The sequence below is a fragment of the Copidosoma floridanum genome, unplaced genomic scaffold, assembly GCF_036245765.1.
Source record: "Copidosoma floridanum isolate Cflo_tuat_1 unplaced genomic scaffold, Cflo_Japanese_pri ptg000013l, whole genome shotgun sequence".
Taxonomy (NCBI): Eukaryota; Metazoa; Arthropoda; class Insecta; order Hymenoptera; family Encyrtidae; genus Copidosoma; species Copidosoma floridanum.
The window spans coordinates 17,490,504-17,506,546 of NW_028321890.1; positions in this window are offsets into that span (position 1 = coordinate 17,490,504).

Below are 16,043 nucleotides of genomic sequence, written 5' to 3' on the forward strand. Positions count from 1 at the left end.
TTAAAAAATCTGTTTATTTCAAAGTCAACCGCATCTCCATGCTGTCATGAATGAAAATGTCAATGAAAAAACGGCCAAAATCGATTTTTCCCACACTTGCGCATCCCTGTTCAATCGAAGGCAATAATCTATTGCCGACTCGTTTATTGGAACGAAATCAGTTCCCCCTGAAATCAAACGTAAACACAATCACCTAAGAGCCCCCACCACCGACGCAAACCCCATATCCTCAAACAAAAGAGTGTCACCCGATCCACCCGACGAGCAGCGAAACAGATCCCCAAGCGCTCATCACGCACTGCCGTCTCCCAGAGTGCAACAACCCATTGCAAGCAGCCTCTTCCGCGACCGCGTCTCCCGCCGTGCGGTATCCATAACCGAGCAAAAATACACGATCTCTCCCACACACCCACGCACTGACCCTCCTCACTTTTCGCGTCCCCCACACGCACTTGCTCCCGAAAGCCCCAAGAGCACCCCCCCCCACCCACCGTCAGTATCGTCTTGCGCGCCGGCCTATTAATAACCAGCGAAATTTTATTAATAACCCCGCCTCCCCACCTCATTGACCCCCTTAACGCAGCGAGCGCAAGCTTCTTCTTCTCCGAGGCGTCGGGAGGAAAGGAGACCGAGTCGCCCCAGAGCCCTTAACCCCGTTATAGCGCAGCTAGAGAACGTATATCGCGGAGTCCGATCGCGCGACCCCCCCCCCTTTGTGTTCAAGTTCGCGTGGCGCGCGCGCACGGCCGTAGCGCGCGTGTGAGCGTCCGTAAGGCGTGCGTGCATAGCTCGCGAGTTAACGAGCTATATTAGAGGGGGGCAAGGAGAACCTTGGGAGTGGCGAGATCAGATTGGGCGCGCTCGAAGGTCACCCGAGCGAGGGAGTTTTCTCCTTCGCCAATTCTCTCCGTTCCTCCTCCACATTGCCGTTTTACTTGTAGGTGTGTGTAGGTGGGGTGTCTTGTGCACGTGAGCAGCTCATATAGGCGGTGAATTCACGTACAGGCGGCAGAACGAGGGGGATTGATGTCGGACCTCACCCCCTTGTGGCCATCCGCGTGTCGGTGAGAGTGTAGCTGGACGCGATATCGAGATCGGCCTGTGCGGTGATAAGACCCCCGAGTGAGCTGTTCCGGGCTCGGTTGGCTCCGCGATTGCTTTTTCGGCCCGAGTGACCGGGGGAAAGGAGGAAATGACGTTCCGCCTGTGCAGTCGGGCTTGATGGGATTTATGGCGCGAGGCGGGGGGCCGTTGTTTGATTAAACCGCGACGGCCTCGTTTCGCTCGGGGTGGGCTGATGTGATTATCGGAGGAGTGGGTTTTTTTGTCTTTCTTCGTTGCGTCTTTTGCTTTAGGTGTCTTTTTTTCGGATTTTGGTTGAAGGTAGGGTTGAAACGGGGCTGTTTCTCCCTGTTTGGGTGTCTGTTTTTTTTTTTTTCTTTTTTTTTAACTCCTCATTTCTTTGTTTTGTTTGTCGTCCGGTTTGGTTTTTTTATTCCGTTTGGAGGGGGAGGGAGGGATCTGTAGCAGGAAAATTCACGCGTTTGTGTTTACATCGGTTGATGGGAATATTTTTAGTTTTTCAAAGCATTACACTGGTAAATATTTGCAAAATTCAAGTGTACTTGATATGAAGTTAACGTGCAAAACATCCCATCAGAAAGACAAAATGGGAATTAAAATGAAATATTAATTGAATAAAAAGCTTTTATTTATTCAATTAGAAATGAATAATAGTGTTATTTCCAAGCCGTTCGTGTGTAATAACAATCTTTATGATAAAATGACTGAATTCATCGGTTGCAATGATAAATTGATACCTAATTTTTTTGTTTGTTGGAACTATTATTATTACTATTATGTTGATGTGTTCATGTTATGTTCACAACAAAATAATCTAGTAGAGCTTTTGCTTGAATAATAAAATTTTATGATTTACAGTATTATACCATCTTTTTCAATGACTCTATCAATGATGTTTTAAAAACTTGCCCGTTTTTCTTTTGTTTCACACCTAATACTCTCGACTGGAATTCGATGAACTTAATTTATTATTGCACTTACCTTTGCAATCATTAAAAAATCAGCAACTTGAGCTGAATTTTAGAAGCTCGTGTCAGTGATTCCAGAAAATTTTACTTCTGTTATTGAAAAACTAAACATAAAAATTATCTAAATAATTATCTCTACGGTACTCTAAAACACTCATAGGAATAAGTACATGAAGTCGCCCAAAGAAAGAGACATAAATTACTGTGAAAAAATTCCTCCAAATGTAATAACCTGATGCACCTGATAATCGATAAAATAAATTTACCTCATACGTACATAAATTATCGCACATCCGCTATCCATTGTATTATGTTCAAGAGAAAAAAAGTGCTCTGGTAATCATTTAAATAAAGTTGAACTATTTCTGATATAATAATCGTAATCGCAAAGTACCACATTTTTTTTAACAATCCTAAAAAAAAGGTAGAGCATTAAAACCATTCCTGAGAAAATTCACGTGCATGCACGCGTGCTCTCACAAACATGCAAACTCATATTTTTTTTCTACATTTTTAGTTACGTTACAAACAGGTATAGGCGTTTTGAATATTTTCAGGAGATTGCATTAAAAAAACTCTACGACTCAATTATGACCGAAAAAATATGTTCCACTTGTAAGAAGATCAGCCACACCGGCTTTTTATTTGTAGGCTATATTTTTGTAGTCAGTGCTCCTCGGCCGACATGCAAAGCCATTACCTCTTGCACCCTTTTGTCCATTCAAACTGCTCATTTTGGAGTCACTTTCAGTTTCATTACAACTTTTATTGTAAAAGGTAGATATTATCACGGTCGCATGAAAAAGTGCACTTAAGCGTACGGTCTCGTGGGGGTTATAATTTGAAGCATTGCCTCGGTAATTCAACCTTAAATTAAAACGGGTACTTTGAAAAAGACAAGGACTTTTAAATTGCCCGCGTTCTTACTCTGATTATTTTGTTTGTGAAGAAGGAGGTATATACGTGAGATGAAATAGATGATATGCCGGTAAAAGAAAGATATTTGATTATCCAAGAAACGATAGTATTAAATAATACGAAAAAAATTTGGTAATATTCTCATAGCTTCAAGAATTTCACGTTTAAAATAGAACAGGATTTTTTATCCGAGATTTTTTTTGGAAAATTTCATGGCATAAATGACTTGAACTAAGCAGTATATCATTAATTTCCATGATATTTTGTAGTTATTTTGGCATAATGTAGATAGAAATTTTATTCGGATTATTATTTTTTTTTTTTTTTAAGGAGTGTACCGCCTTGCTAGCATGCTGGCTGTAAAAGATTTTGTATAAAATATTTATAAGTTTCGATAATCCATTAATGTATTTTTTAAATTTATTATTTAAAAAAAAGTATTCATTTATATAAAATTGGACTAGAAAACATATGCAATTATCAGAGTAATTGATCGATTAAAAAAAAAAAATTACTTTTGGTTCATAAAGTAAAAATAAATACCAATTACCAATACTGAAATGTATTTTTTTTTATTCAACCTAAAAATTTTTTTTTAAGAAAGTAAAATTTGTTAATATATTTACTGCTACCATTAATACATGCTAATTAATAATATTACAGAGTAGTAATTATATTGCCAATGATATTGTAATATATTAAAAAAAAAAACTTATTTTAGTAAGTAAAAATAAATAATTAATTCAAACAAAAATAAAACATGACATTTGATTTTAGGCACGACTAATGTATTGGAGTCTCTTACATTTTTGTCAGATCAAAAAGTATAACCATTTTTTAACTATCTTTTTTTGATACATAACAAATTTCGAGCCAAGTACAATGGTGATCTGAGTTAGTCACACGGTGTATGGATGTATGTACGTAATCAAATTTTTCGACCTAGTCAAGTAATTATGATTCAATTGGGCCCAAATTTGGTAGGTAACTTCAAGTTCATTGCCAAAGCTAATGTATTGCATTTGGTCAGTTTTCGTCGAAAAGAAACATTTTTGCAGCATTTTTACTATAGCACACTACGAATAAAAAACAGGTTTTTTGGCTCTAAATTTTAACACATACATTTTACATGTTTTTGTTCAAAGAAAAAGTTTTAGATCCCAATAAAACACAACTTTTTTGTGTTGTACATTTTACCTTGTAATAGCGGATGAATGGATTTGTAATATGTAATTATATCTTATTACTTATCATTTGATGAAAAAATATAATCTCCAACTAAAATTCTACAGTTCAAATTACACTGTCTGCTCTGGCAAACCGTAGATTGGTAGCCTTGAATGCAAGACCTAAAGTTTTGCATAAATTAAGCCACTTGTTTTCTCTGTAACGCGCAAAAAATGTGAAATCAGTTTTCACCTTTAGAATTTTATAAGGTATACCTTTAGCAAAGTTATGAGATTTTCAAACTTAACAACCGCTTGTAAAATAACGTGCAAGTAAAAGCCTACGGATAACTATTTAAAATAATCTTGAATATCGAACCAATAAATTGTTTGAAGTGCCCAGTTCTTTGACAATTTAATGCTTGTGCTAAAGTGTAAGTAATTGCTGACAGTAAATTTTCGCTGATGTTGGTGAAATAAAAAAATAAAAAATAAAAAATCATTATTGACCATCCAACGAAATTATTTTTTTTAACCACTTTGACTCCAGTAAGTTTCCTTACTTCTCTAAAAGAAAGTCGCAGAAGTAATTTTCGGATACAAAATAAACTCACGAGATATTTTTAAACAAGCGCCAGTTAAAACTAAAATAAAACGTCACGCCGCAACGACGGTCGAACAGCTGATAGAACTGTAAAGACAACGCTTTTGCATTAATCCCACCGCACCATCCATTAGGATAGATTACGATATATGTATATAAATTGTCAGTGAAAGGTCGTAAATTAGAGCTTTTACTTTTCCTCGTTATTTATTTTGTTTTTTTCATATTTCCTTCGAAGAGATTCACTTTCTTGATTATTCATAGCTCCACGAGCACAATTTTTTCGCAGTTCTTTAACTACGGATATTTTACGTACATACAAATGGATACTTATACACATGATCTGCTGAGCCAATAAGCAAATTACAATTCGGTATACAATACAATTCTTTTAGGTCCACTACGTCGATAATGTACTATATTTCTTCCATAAACAAATACATATTATTAAAATCATACTCACTAATGTCATTCGTGTCACCATGAAAATCATCTGTCAGCTTATGTTTCAGTAAAAACAAAAAAAAACTTGAGTCAAACGTTTTTAATAACCCGTTTGACAGAGTAAATATCTTTTTTCATGTAAGGACCTAATTTTTGCTGCATGTTACTAAAAATGAATTTACTCAAACCCGACTAACGCCCTGTTATCGGTCAATTAAGATAAATTATCGACTTATTTTAATTACAGAATTTAAATAAAATATTGTATGAAAAATAAACGTTCACTTCATTCGTGACAAGATGAAGATTGCAAAAGTAAAACTTATACTTATATTACGTACGTGTGCAAAGTCAACGAAATGAGTAAAAAAAAAGCAAAATTTTGTTTTTTTTTAATAGAATGATGTACTTTTTGAATAAAAAAAATATCAAAATATTTAGAAGTGATTAAAGTCACAATAATAGGGCTATCTTACAAAAGAACGGCTCATTGCCGCTTGACTAATGTCTGTAAAATAACGATAGATTATGTGTTCTAAAAAAAAGCTGATTGTTGGAATATTTTTGAAAAATAAAAATAAGTACATCAGGGATACTAATAATCTGAAGAGGAAAGTGCCCTTTTCGAAGTATCATAGGGTCCATACTATACTTCCCGAGAGGCATTCCCGAATAAAACACATTTTTTTGTTAAAAATTTTGCATCACTCGGCAGATAATTACTTACAAACAGTCGATGACGGATCGATTCGGTTATTCATTGACAACAACGATTAATACGGCTGTGACATGATTCGCAAGAATTTAAATCACTAGCTCCGACCCACACTGATTTAACAACTCGCCGAAGAAGCACTGACGGCCACGGGAAAGGAGGAAAAAGATTTACGTGCAGCGATTATATTTAACGCGCCGCGTCATGCACCGAATGAATTTGAGAGAAGCGACGTTGCGCGAAGATTTATGAAAATTCGGGAACTCGAAACCCCACGTTGTTGCATGGTCTTACGCAACTGAGTTTTTAAAACGGCAGCTTCCGAAATTTCGTGCGTTTATTATTTCATTCGTGATTTTAAATGTCGAATTAAAAGTTTTATGCATCGCCAAAAAAAAAAAAAAAAAAATGCTAAAAAGTATATATGAGGCGAGGTGATGAATACAAAGCCATAGAAGCGCCTCAGCAAAGATTATATTGAATTAAAATAGGTTTCGATATACGTGCATGCAAATGTGTCGGCGTGATGGTGAAAGAGAGGAACGCGCCACCTTCCTTACCGATAAATTTAGTTTCTCATTCGATGGATACGTGACTCCGATTGGTTATTCAGACTATAAAGTGGCTGGTAAAGTAAAGTAAAATTACTATGGACTCGCTGGTATAATAATGCACAGGCACTTTTGATCGATGTTATTTATAGATTTTAATGATCTTGGATTCGCTAAACGATTGTTCGGTTTTGTGTGTCTTACGGATGGATGATTTTGATATTTCAAAGTGCTATTTTCACTAGTAAAATTTATTAAAAATCTGTGCTGATTAAAATTATTAATATTTTTATTTATATTTCAAGTAATGGTCAAGTATAAAAAACACAGCCTTAAAACTTTTTTTTTTTTTTCAATCGATAACTGAACAAACATCAATTTCATTAGTTGTCAAGACGACAATCGGTTCAAAATAACAAATATCACTGCTTGATGATCTGGTTTTCTTTGTTTACAGCTATCTCCTCAAAAACGCCAAAATTTTTTTCCACACTTCCCCTGTTTTGTTGCATTGTCATACAAAAACCTGCAACTCAAATGTCCCTATTCGTGGAACATAAAAATTCATGTATTTGTTATACAACCAACTTGATAAAAAAATTGTGGTAGTTGTATATTTTATGTATCTTTATGGATTCACAAGAAAAATTTCATTTTACAGACAATAAATGACCAATTTTAAAGATAATTCCATAAATGGGGATGAAGTCGTACATAACCTATCTTTTGAACTGTACGTTTTATGGTACCAAACTTCAACAAGGAATTTTTATATTTCTAGTAAACAAATAAACGATATAATTATTTTTGTTAAATAAAATAGTATTATGAAAGTGAAAAAACTTTAATTGTCTTAAAATATTATAATCAATTTACATTTTTTTAAAAGTTTCAAAAATAGGGACATAATATGAAACCATAGGTACAACGTTTCATACTAATGTACATTTTGATCTTATAATCTTTTTATAAAATAAAGTATTTTAACAACCAAGAACCATATTTAAAAATTAGAATAATAATGGTAAATTTATAGCGCACCAGCTAATACCAAAATTTCTACTGTTAAAGCTCACAGTTAAGAAAAAAAATATTAAAGATGTAAGTGTGATGAAATTTGTGGTGATAATAGGGACATTTACCTTAATCAAAAAAAAAAAAAAAAAAAAGCTAGTACTTATTCACCTCCCTTTAAAGTATATCCTCTTCAACTACACACGTAAAAGCTATATGCCGGCTGTATAATAAAAATTCTCTCCGTACCCCTTGGCAGCGCCCTCAATTATACAGTCACATTTGCAAGCTTAGCTCATCGAGCTCGGACCCAACAAAGTATATCATTACAAAGACAGTAAATAGAGAAGCCCCCAGAAGATGCTCGTCATGTGCTGTACAGATATATATCCGGGCTACGATGTCGCCGGCACAGAAAAAAAGAGAGGATATGCACGACGCATGACGTGTGCGCCGCGGCTCCGATTTTGGCAGCCTTCCCGCAGATAAGCCCAAGGCGTAAATCGTCCCGTGACCACGCGCTGCTTTTTATCGTCGTCGCGTACATGTATGTGTATATACATATACATGCCCAATAACCCATTCCAGAACAACAACAACAACGAGGGCGCGTATGCACTTTTCCCTCCTGTCCGAGAGTCGCAGCGGGAAAAAAAAGAGCTTCGAGCGAGAAAGCTGAGCTTGCATCCTCCCTCGGTTTTCTTGGCTCCCCGCAGTGCTGCTACTGTTTTTTTTTCCTTTTTTTTTTTTTTTTTTTTGATCTCCTTAACGTGTCGCTCGAATATGTTGGCCCTCTCCACGGGATCGGCGCAGCCCCGGGGTCACTCGCAAGCTCTCTTGGCCGGCCTCCTTATCCCCACGAATGCATCTAGGCGACCGACGTGACGTCGTTGGCCTTCTTCGCGTGTGTTTTTGCATCACCACCACCCTTGTGTCTCTTATAGTTGTAGCTTCATCATCGCCCGCAGTGACTCTCTCTTTGGTCTTGTACCCCGCGATCTTGAAAGCTTGCGTAAACATTTAAACTTGACTTTGCTCGCGCGAGCTCCTCCGGCGTGTATTAAGACAGAAGATGGTTGGGTCTCGGGGTGTACAGCGGCGGGGGGTGGGGGATATACATTGTTTTCGGAGCAAACGTTTTCACGCACGAGCTCGTGTGTTTATTGACGTTTGGGGTTCATCGCGCGCCCGTGGCCATCTCGTCTTGGTCGCGCTGGACGTTTAATCGAAGCACTGCGCGTATGGTAATTGCACGTGTCGATTCATTGCTAGGCTAAATGCTTGCCCGAGGAGTTGATCGCCTATTGATCGGTGCGACTTCCCCCCCCGAGCTTGACTGCCAAAGAAAACATTCCATTGTATAATGAAGGATGATGATGATTGTGGGGTGGTTTGATTGAGAGAGTCGCTTTCTTGATAAGGGGTGTTTGACTTGCCGTGTTTATTTTTCATTTTAAACGGCAACGTTTGATTGGTGCTCGAGAGAAATAGAAATTATTTGCCTTTTTGCAAATTTTGTTTCAAGGAAAAGCATTTCGTTCTTTTTTTTTCTTGAGATGTTTAAATGGTTGACTTCTGTGTATGTTAGCATTAAAAAAAATCCGAAAATATGTGTTTTAAAAATCTACCTTGTTGGACGTGTAAAATATTCTTTATTCATTACAGATAAAACCATTTCAAGTTAAACAAAACACAATAACCATATGCGCTTTTTTAGTATGTTATTTATTATCATAAGAAGTTGCAAATGATTGCTATTTTATATTACCAAGTTAGGTGGTACACCGTTACAACCCGGGCAGAGCAAAGGAGTGGCTCTGTAGCCGCTTCAGTTGTATATACTCACCTATACTATTTTTTTTCTCTTGCCTACGTCGTAGGTTTATTGCCAAAATTACTTTTTTCGTCGCTGTATTGTATTCTCCAGTGGTAATTGTTGATTTATATGTAAAGTCTAATTACACACGAGTTTATTTACATCTGACTTTGCGTGTCTTCGTGGCAAAGAAAATGGTTACATTTATTAAATTAAATAGCTCATATGAGTTTTGCGTGTATGCCTTACGTGACACGTTAAATTTAGTAAACTGATCATGTAAAACGTGACGTGCTTCACGCGTTCTTCGTTATTGACGCTTCTTATGTAATAACACAAATATTCGCATATTTTACAGTTTCATTAGTGAGTAGTATCTACTATACTTTTTAAAAAGTACAAAATTATTATTACATTGTTTCTATCATTTTTTTTTACCTTAGAAAATGACCGAACTACGTCTTATCTATACAATTGTTTTATTACCGCCAACCACCAAATTTTTTTTTCTTGGTAAAAAATTTTCATGTAAATAAACAAGAGTAATTAAAAAAAGCAAAACGTTCACGTTGTACGTTATAGAGATTATGAAATTACAACTTTTTTGGCAGATAGTTTAATTTTTATATCAACTTAAAACAAATTCTTTTTTTTGGTTATTTGTTTTTTGTTTGAAAGAATAGACAAAAAAATTACTCTGTATAAAAAAAATAAGTATGCACATAACTGATACGTACATCATGTTGTATATATCAGCAAATCCCTAAAAAATATCCCGTTTTTGTTCCCCATTTTAATAAAAAAAACTTTTTTTGAGGCTCACCCTTGAAACCAGTCTCACTTAACTCATAATATCATGTGCTATGAGGAAAAAATTTTGAACACGGGTTTCAGTGAGGGTGACACCCTATTTCCGCGATTAACGTGTTAAAATTGTATCTTTATAGATGATATGCATAGATACATTTTCAAAGTTTATTTTTATATTAGTTTCAAGGGTGTGTCTCAAAAAAACTATTTCTATTAAAATCGGGGACAAAAATGAGATATTTTTTGTAGATTTTCTCGTATGTAATTATTTTTCTTGCATAAATTCACACGGCACACACGATACATTTTGCGCATACACTTCTAATCTAAGAGTTTATCGCTCCCTAAGCAAGTTAAGTAGAAACAGGCAGTTGAGGTAATTCAATTTGCTCGAGTTTTTTAGCTCATCTACAAGTAGGAAAAAAATCTGTCACAAGATTCTACCTATCCCGATACGGCAGACATTCATTAAATGTTCAATAAAAGCGTATTAAAATGGAAGAACAATAAAAGACAGGAAACAATTATAATTGCAGGAAAGTCATCTTAACTCATCTGTGCTTTATGATGAAAAATGATTGTAATTCTTTCCTCTTTACAGAAATTTAATACATCTTTTGATCCGACGAAACTAGTATCAAAAAAAACTTTCACACTCGATTAGTTTCATGCTCACAAAAAATAGTACGTGACTTGGGCCATCGTTACCAAGAAATATCGCTTAAACTATTGGCTCATCAACGAGCAAATCAGAATATGCATCAAAACGTCATTAAAATTATCTTTTTTTCAGCTAAAAATATTAGTGACACAGTTCGAAATTTTAGTCTATAACTTATACAAGTATCGAAGCGGAGGGGTCATGGCTTCTCAACAAAAAATATATATTTTTATATTAAATTTATCGGCATATTGTTCTTAAATTATGTATGTATACATTCGTTAAACTTCAGAAGCGTGAGAGGAGTATTTCAAAGTCGATTTCTGAACTTTGATAATATACCCGGGACGCTTATTGTTCCAAAGGGAAAATAAATTGCAAGAAGTTCTTGGCTGTACCAACCATTCAATTTTACGACTCAAACTCTATAAACAAAAGGTAAGTGTTTCTTTAAATGATAGAATTACTTGTGACTTAAAAAAATGAGATTTTATTTTATAATAAAAAGATCAACGGTGTTAGAACTGCTATTTTGCACAAGAGAAAAAAAAGGCCTTGATTCCAATGGCTAATACAAGCATTTTGAAAAACCTTACAAAGATTTTCTTAAAAGTATTTTTAATTCTTGTATTTGAGGTAACACTTTTTTAACGTATATGAGATATCTCTATATTATTAGTCCGAGCTTTTTATATACTGATAACATAAACGTGCTTAGCGATGCTTTTTTTTTTTTTTTTTTTTCACTAAAACCATTCAAGTTTGCTTATACTATGTAATATACTTGGTGGACCGGTTTTAATGTGGTATGATGGTCTTTTATTCATCAGTCCTTTATTGTGTATGATATGGCTGTTTTATTCGTTTGAACATTATTCAGATTAAAAAAAAAAAAAAAAAAAAAAAAAAAACCACAACATTTTTAGAATTTTTGTTACGGAAATCTTAGATTACGACACGATAGCACAAGTGTAAGGTTAAAATATACGTGACAGCCATGCAGTCTAGATAAGGCTTGTGCTGTAGGCTACCTAAAACAGCGTTCCCGTATATAAAATATGTATTTTTTGCAGCTGAGCATAAAAATTTTAAAAATCGGCTTCGTCTCAACCGGTAAAGTGCGATCAACAACATTATTTACTATACTGTCCTGGGCGTGTAATCTATCATTTTCAAAGAATTACATATGTTTGTTAATGAAAACGAGAGTAATGGCGTAGCCCCTGAAAGTAACGCAATGGTAATAAATGAAAGAGTTTAATGCAAATCTGAATATCGTTCAAACTAGTAAAACTGCTTCCAGGAGGGCTGGTCATAAGCCGACTGCATTAATTGACCAGGTTCTTAACTAATACGTTAGTAAAGTACCTTTCATTCATCTATTTTTCTCGCTCTTTAAAAGTGATGTTTCACATTTTATGAATTATTTTATTGTTATGACAACTTTAGAACATGTTATCGTATAAGCACTTGACGAAGTACAACAGCAAAAATGAATTTCTATCTATGTTTAACAGAAAATCAATCTATCAATGAAACTGCTCTCGTCATCAAATCAAAGGAAGCAAATATACGTGCAGAAAATTATCAACCACAACGACAACAAAACTAATTGTTAGTCTTTTGAGTTGTAACTGGCGTGAGTTCCTGTGATATATTGTTCAAAAATATGGCCGAAAGCAGCAGTTCTCATTCCTGCAATGGATACGGTACGACTTGGAGAAAAAATGTTAAAATTGAGGAGTACGAACACAAGTCCAACAGTTGCACAATGTGTTCCCAAACTCATATCAAATTGAATCACCTAAAAGAAGACGTAGATACTTACATGACTGATATTATGTCTTATGCGTGCAATCTGTGTTCGAGCCCTTTTGCTCAAAACCCCTACCTTGTAGAGCATGAACGAGTCCATGTCCGCGAGAAGCTTCACGATAACAAACTGGATTGTATTGAAAGTTGTACCCAAAAATCCAATCCAATAGTGCACGAACAGACTCACAACGATAGTAATAAGCCTCACATCTGCCAAGTGTGTTTGAAAAGTTTTACTCGTAAATCCAGTCTTAAAGTGCACACACGGATACACAAGAGTGAAAAGCCCTACTCTTGCAAGCACTGCTCAAAAAGTTTTACTCAAAAAAACAATCTTAAAGTGCACGAATGGATACACAAGAGTGAAAAGCCTCACATCTGCCAAGTATGTTTAAAAAGTTTTACCAATAAGCAGAGACTTGAAACACACGAATGGACACACAAGAGTGAGAAACCCTATTCTTGCAAACACTGCTCGAAAAGTTTCATTCAAAAAATCCATCTTACGACGCACGAGCTGAATCACACGGGTAATAAGCCTTACAGTTGCCAAGTATGCTCGAAAAGTTTTACTCGGAAATTTAGTCTTACACTGCACGAATGGACACACCAGAGTGAAAAGCCTTACTCCTGCAAGCACTGCCCAAAAAGTTTTGTAAAAAAATCCATCCTGGCGAAGCATCAGCTGACTCACGCAGGTGATAAGCCACACGGCTGGGAACTGTGTTCCAACACTTTTTCCCAAAAATGGAATCTTTTGAGGCAGGGACAAACACACGAGTCTCATGGCTGCGAACTGTGTTTGGAAAGTTTTGCCCCGCAAACTTACTTTATGATACGCGAATCAACTCACGCAGACAATTCGCCAGATAAAAGTTCAGTGCTACCCTCATTTTCCAGTACCTTCAAACGTAACTTTTTTTAAAGTCGAATGAGTTAAAACTTATACCATCGTCGTCATTGTGCTTCTGGGGCTTTACCATACATGGTTTACCATATAGACATTGGACATAAGTCAATCTTGTTAAACAACGTAATACGAGTTGAAAATTACTTTATATTCTGCTTATTCTTCGTTAACGGTTTTAATTTTAATATTATTACCTATTGTAAATGAACCATCAAAACATAGATCTTGATCAATACATGAATTTACTAGTTTGTATTGTAGCTTTACAACTTAAGACTTTGACTGCAGTTGTAACTCTTAGACCTAAAGCTTGATAACCGTTTGTGCAACAATGGTACATAGGTAAAGCATACGTAAGAATTTGTAAATCAACGGAACCTTCTCCAGGGAGCCTGATACTGGATGATGACTCGATGAGCCTTTGAGAGGCGCTAATCGGTAATGTGTGGATATGAAGGTGGAACTTTGATGGAGAAGGAAAAGGTCAGTGAAGGCTTACAAAGATATGGAACTAGTTGAAGTAACTCATGTAGGATCGGGCATTACCATCACGTAGGGGCGACTGAGGGGCCTCCATTTACTGTATAGATTAATCAAGTGCTTACGGTAGAAAAAAGAAAAATTTGTAATTTTATATGGTATAATAAAACTTCCACAATACTTTAAGTTTGTATTTAACCAGTTTTTCCTTATACTGTTATATTATTCGCGTAAAAACTATTTATTTATTATGTCTTTATAGTTTATAAGTAGCTGATGTATCATACCATGATAGTAATGTTTCTGTTCGTTCGACAATACTATTTTATGTCGTCATATACTATTCATGTAATTTTGTATGAATACAATTGTATTTTCACTGGTTGGATACGTCTGCCATTGTCAATTTCGTAATATTCGTACGATATTGCTTTAATGTCCTTCCGTAACGAAATATGTTTTCTTTTTAGATAAGAACAGAAAAGTATTTCTACATCATAATTTGTCTATCATTCTTGCCTTAAAACTATCAATAACTCATACGGCACGAGTTCTAAAACTATCGAAGTAAAATAATGCTTGCATGTTTGCGCAATACTGTTTGAAATTTATTGATGCTCTTTCAAACGCTACGTGTGATCTTGAAATACCAAACGTCACCAAAAGTTCGTTGCATACATGCATACGGACATTAAACGAATGTGAAGGGAATTCATTTGAGGATAGAAGTCTTCCTTGAGCAAGACAACCTTCTCCTCGCTAAAGTCCATAAAAATCATCGCAGCATCATCAACACAGTGTATTACATACCACTCAACGGTACGGCTAAAGAAAAAGCTCAAAGAGTGTATCGCCAAACCCAAAAGTCTCGAGTGGTTTTTCTTTCTCAGGCGCACCTATACCGGGCCTTTATCTCTCCAATTCCCTACAACAACCAGAAGAAACAAGATCAAGCACTTCCGATGATACGCGTTAAAGTGTATACGCGTGGGGAGTCGGTAAATAAAATGGGAAAAGCTTAGACGTTCAATTACCTAATAAGGCAGATTCCACCCGCAGAGACACACTCACAGCCCCTCCTGTAATATACACGCGCTCCCACTCAGCCGATTGAAATTCCTGATTGCACGTTTTTCACTCGCGTGTACGTATACATATAGGGCGAGCCTTGATAGCTGTCGCCGTTGTTTTGCCAATGGATGTATATATACCTACATGCAGGCGCGTCCCCGTCTCTCCTTTTTTTTTTTTTTTTTTGACAAACGCGCGCAAGCGCCTCTCGAGTGCTTCCATTCAAGCCCCGTCTTTCCCTAGCCAACGCGTGGGCGGATATTATTTTTACACCCCGCTCGTATTATACTTTGTTTACTCGCGTGCCTGATACGAATATAGCTTTTATTATTGCTCTTATAAATCTCGAGATCTCGAAATAGATGCGCGTGTGTGTGCATGGGTGTTCGCGGTAGGCTGCATTATGTAGTTGTTGCCGGACGATGGAATAACAAAATTGGCTCCATCGCCCGTAATCGATGCGATTAGTTTGATTTTGGTATATACATCAGCATTGATCTTTGGTGTTTTTGCAATTCGATACATCTTATTGTAAATAGTACGAGAGAATATGTGACAAAACGTGACGTCGTCGTTGTTGGTGAAAGAAAACTTCAGGGTTAGTTTTTTTTTTTTTTTTTTTTAATTACCTAGTTCGTGGGTGGTCGTGTTCGTATAGGCTCAGTTACAGTGTTTTGAGAGTTTAATTACACGCTCCTGTCAAGGTTGTGGTTGTCAAAGTGTAATATTACAATAATTTACATTAGGTCGCACGAACGACTTTGTAACATGTGCGATGGTCAAAGGACACGAGTAGCTAAATTGACCCTAAAGGTTGAGTCATTACGATTTCCATATGACCTGAATATGGAATAGTAGATCGTAAAAGAGACGCGGTATGGTTAAAATATTCAGTGTGTGTGTGTGGCAATCGTTGTTTTTCGATATTTTCGAAATAAAGATTTTACCTATTCATGGAAGTTACCAGGAAACGGACTTTAATGAAATTTTAGTAAAGGGTTTCTGGTTCTTCTGCTT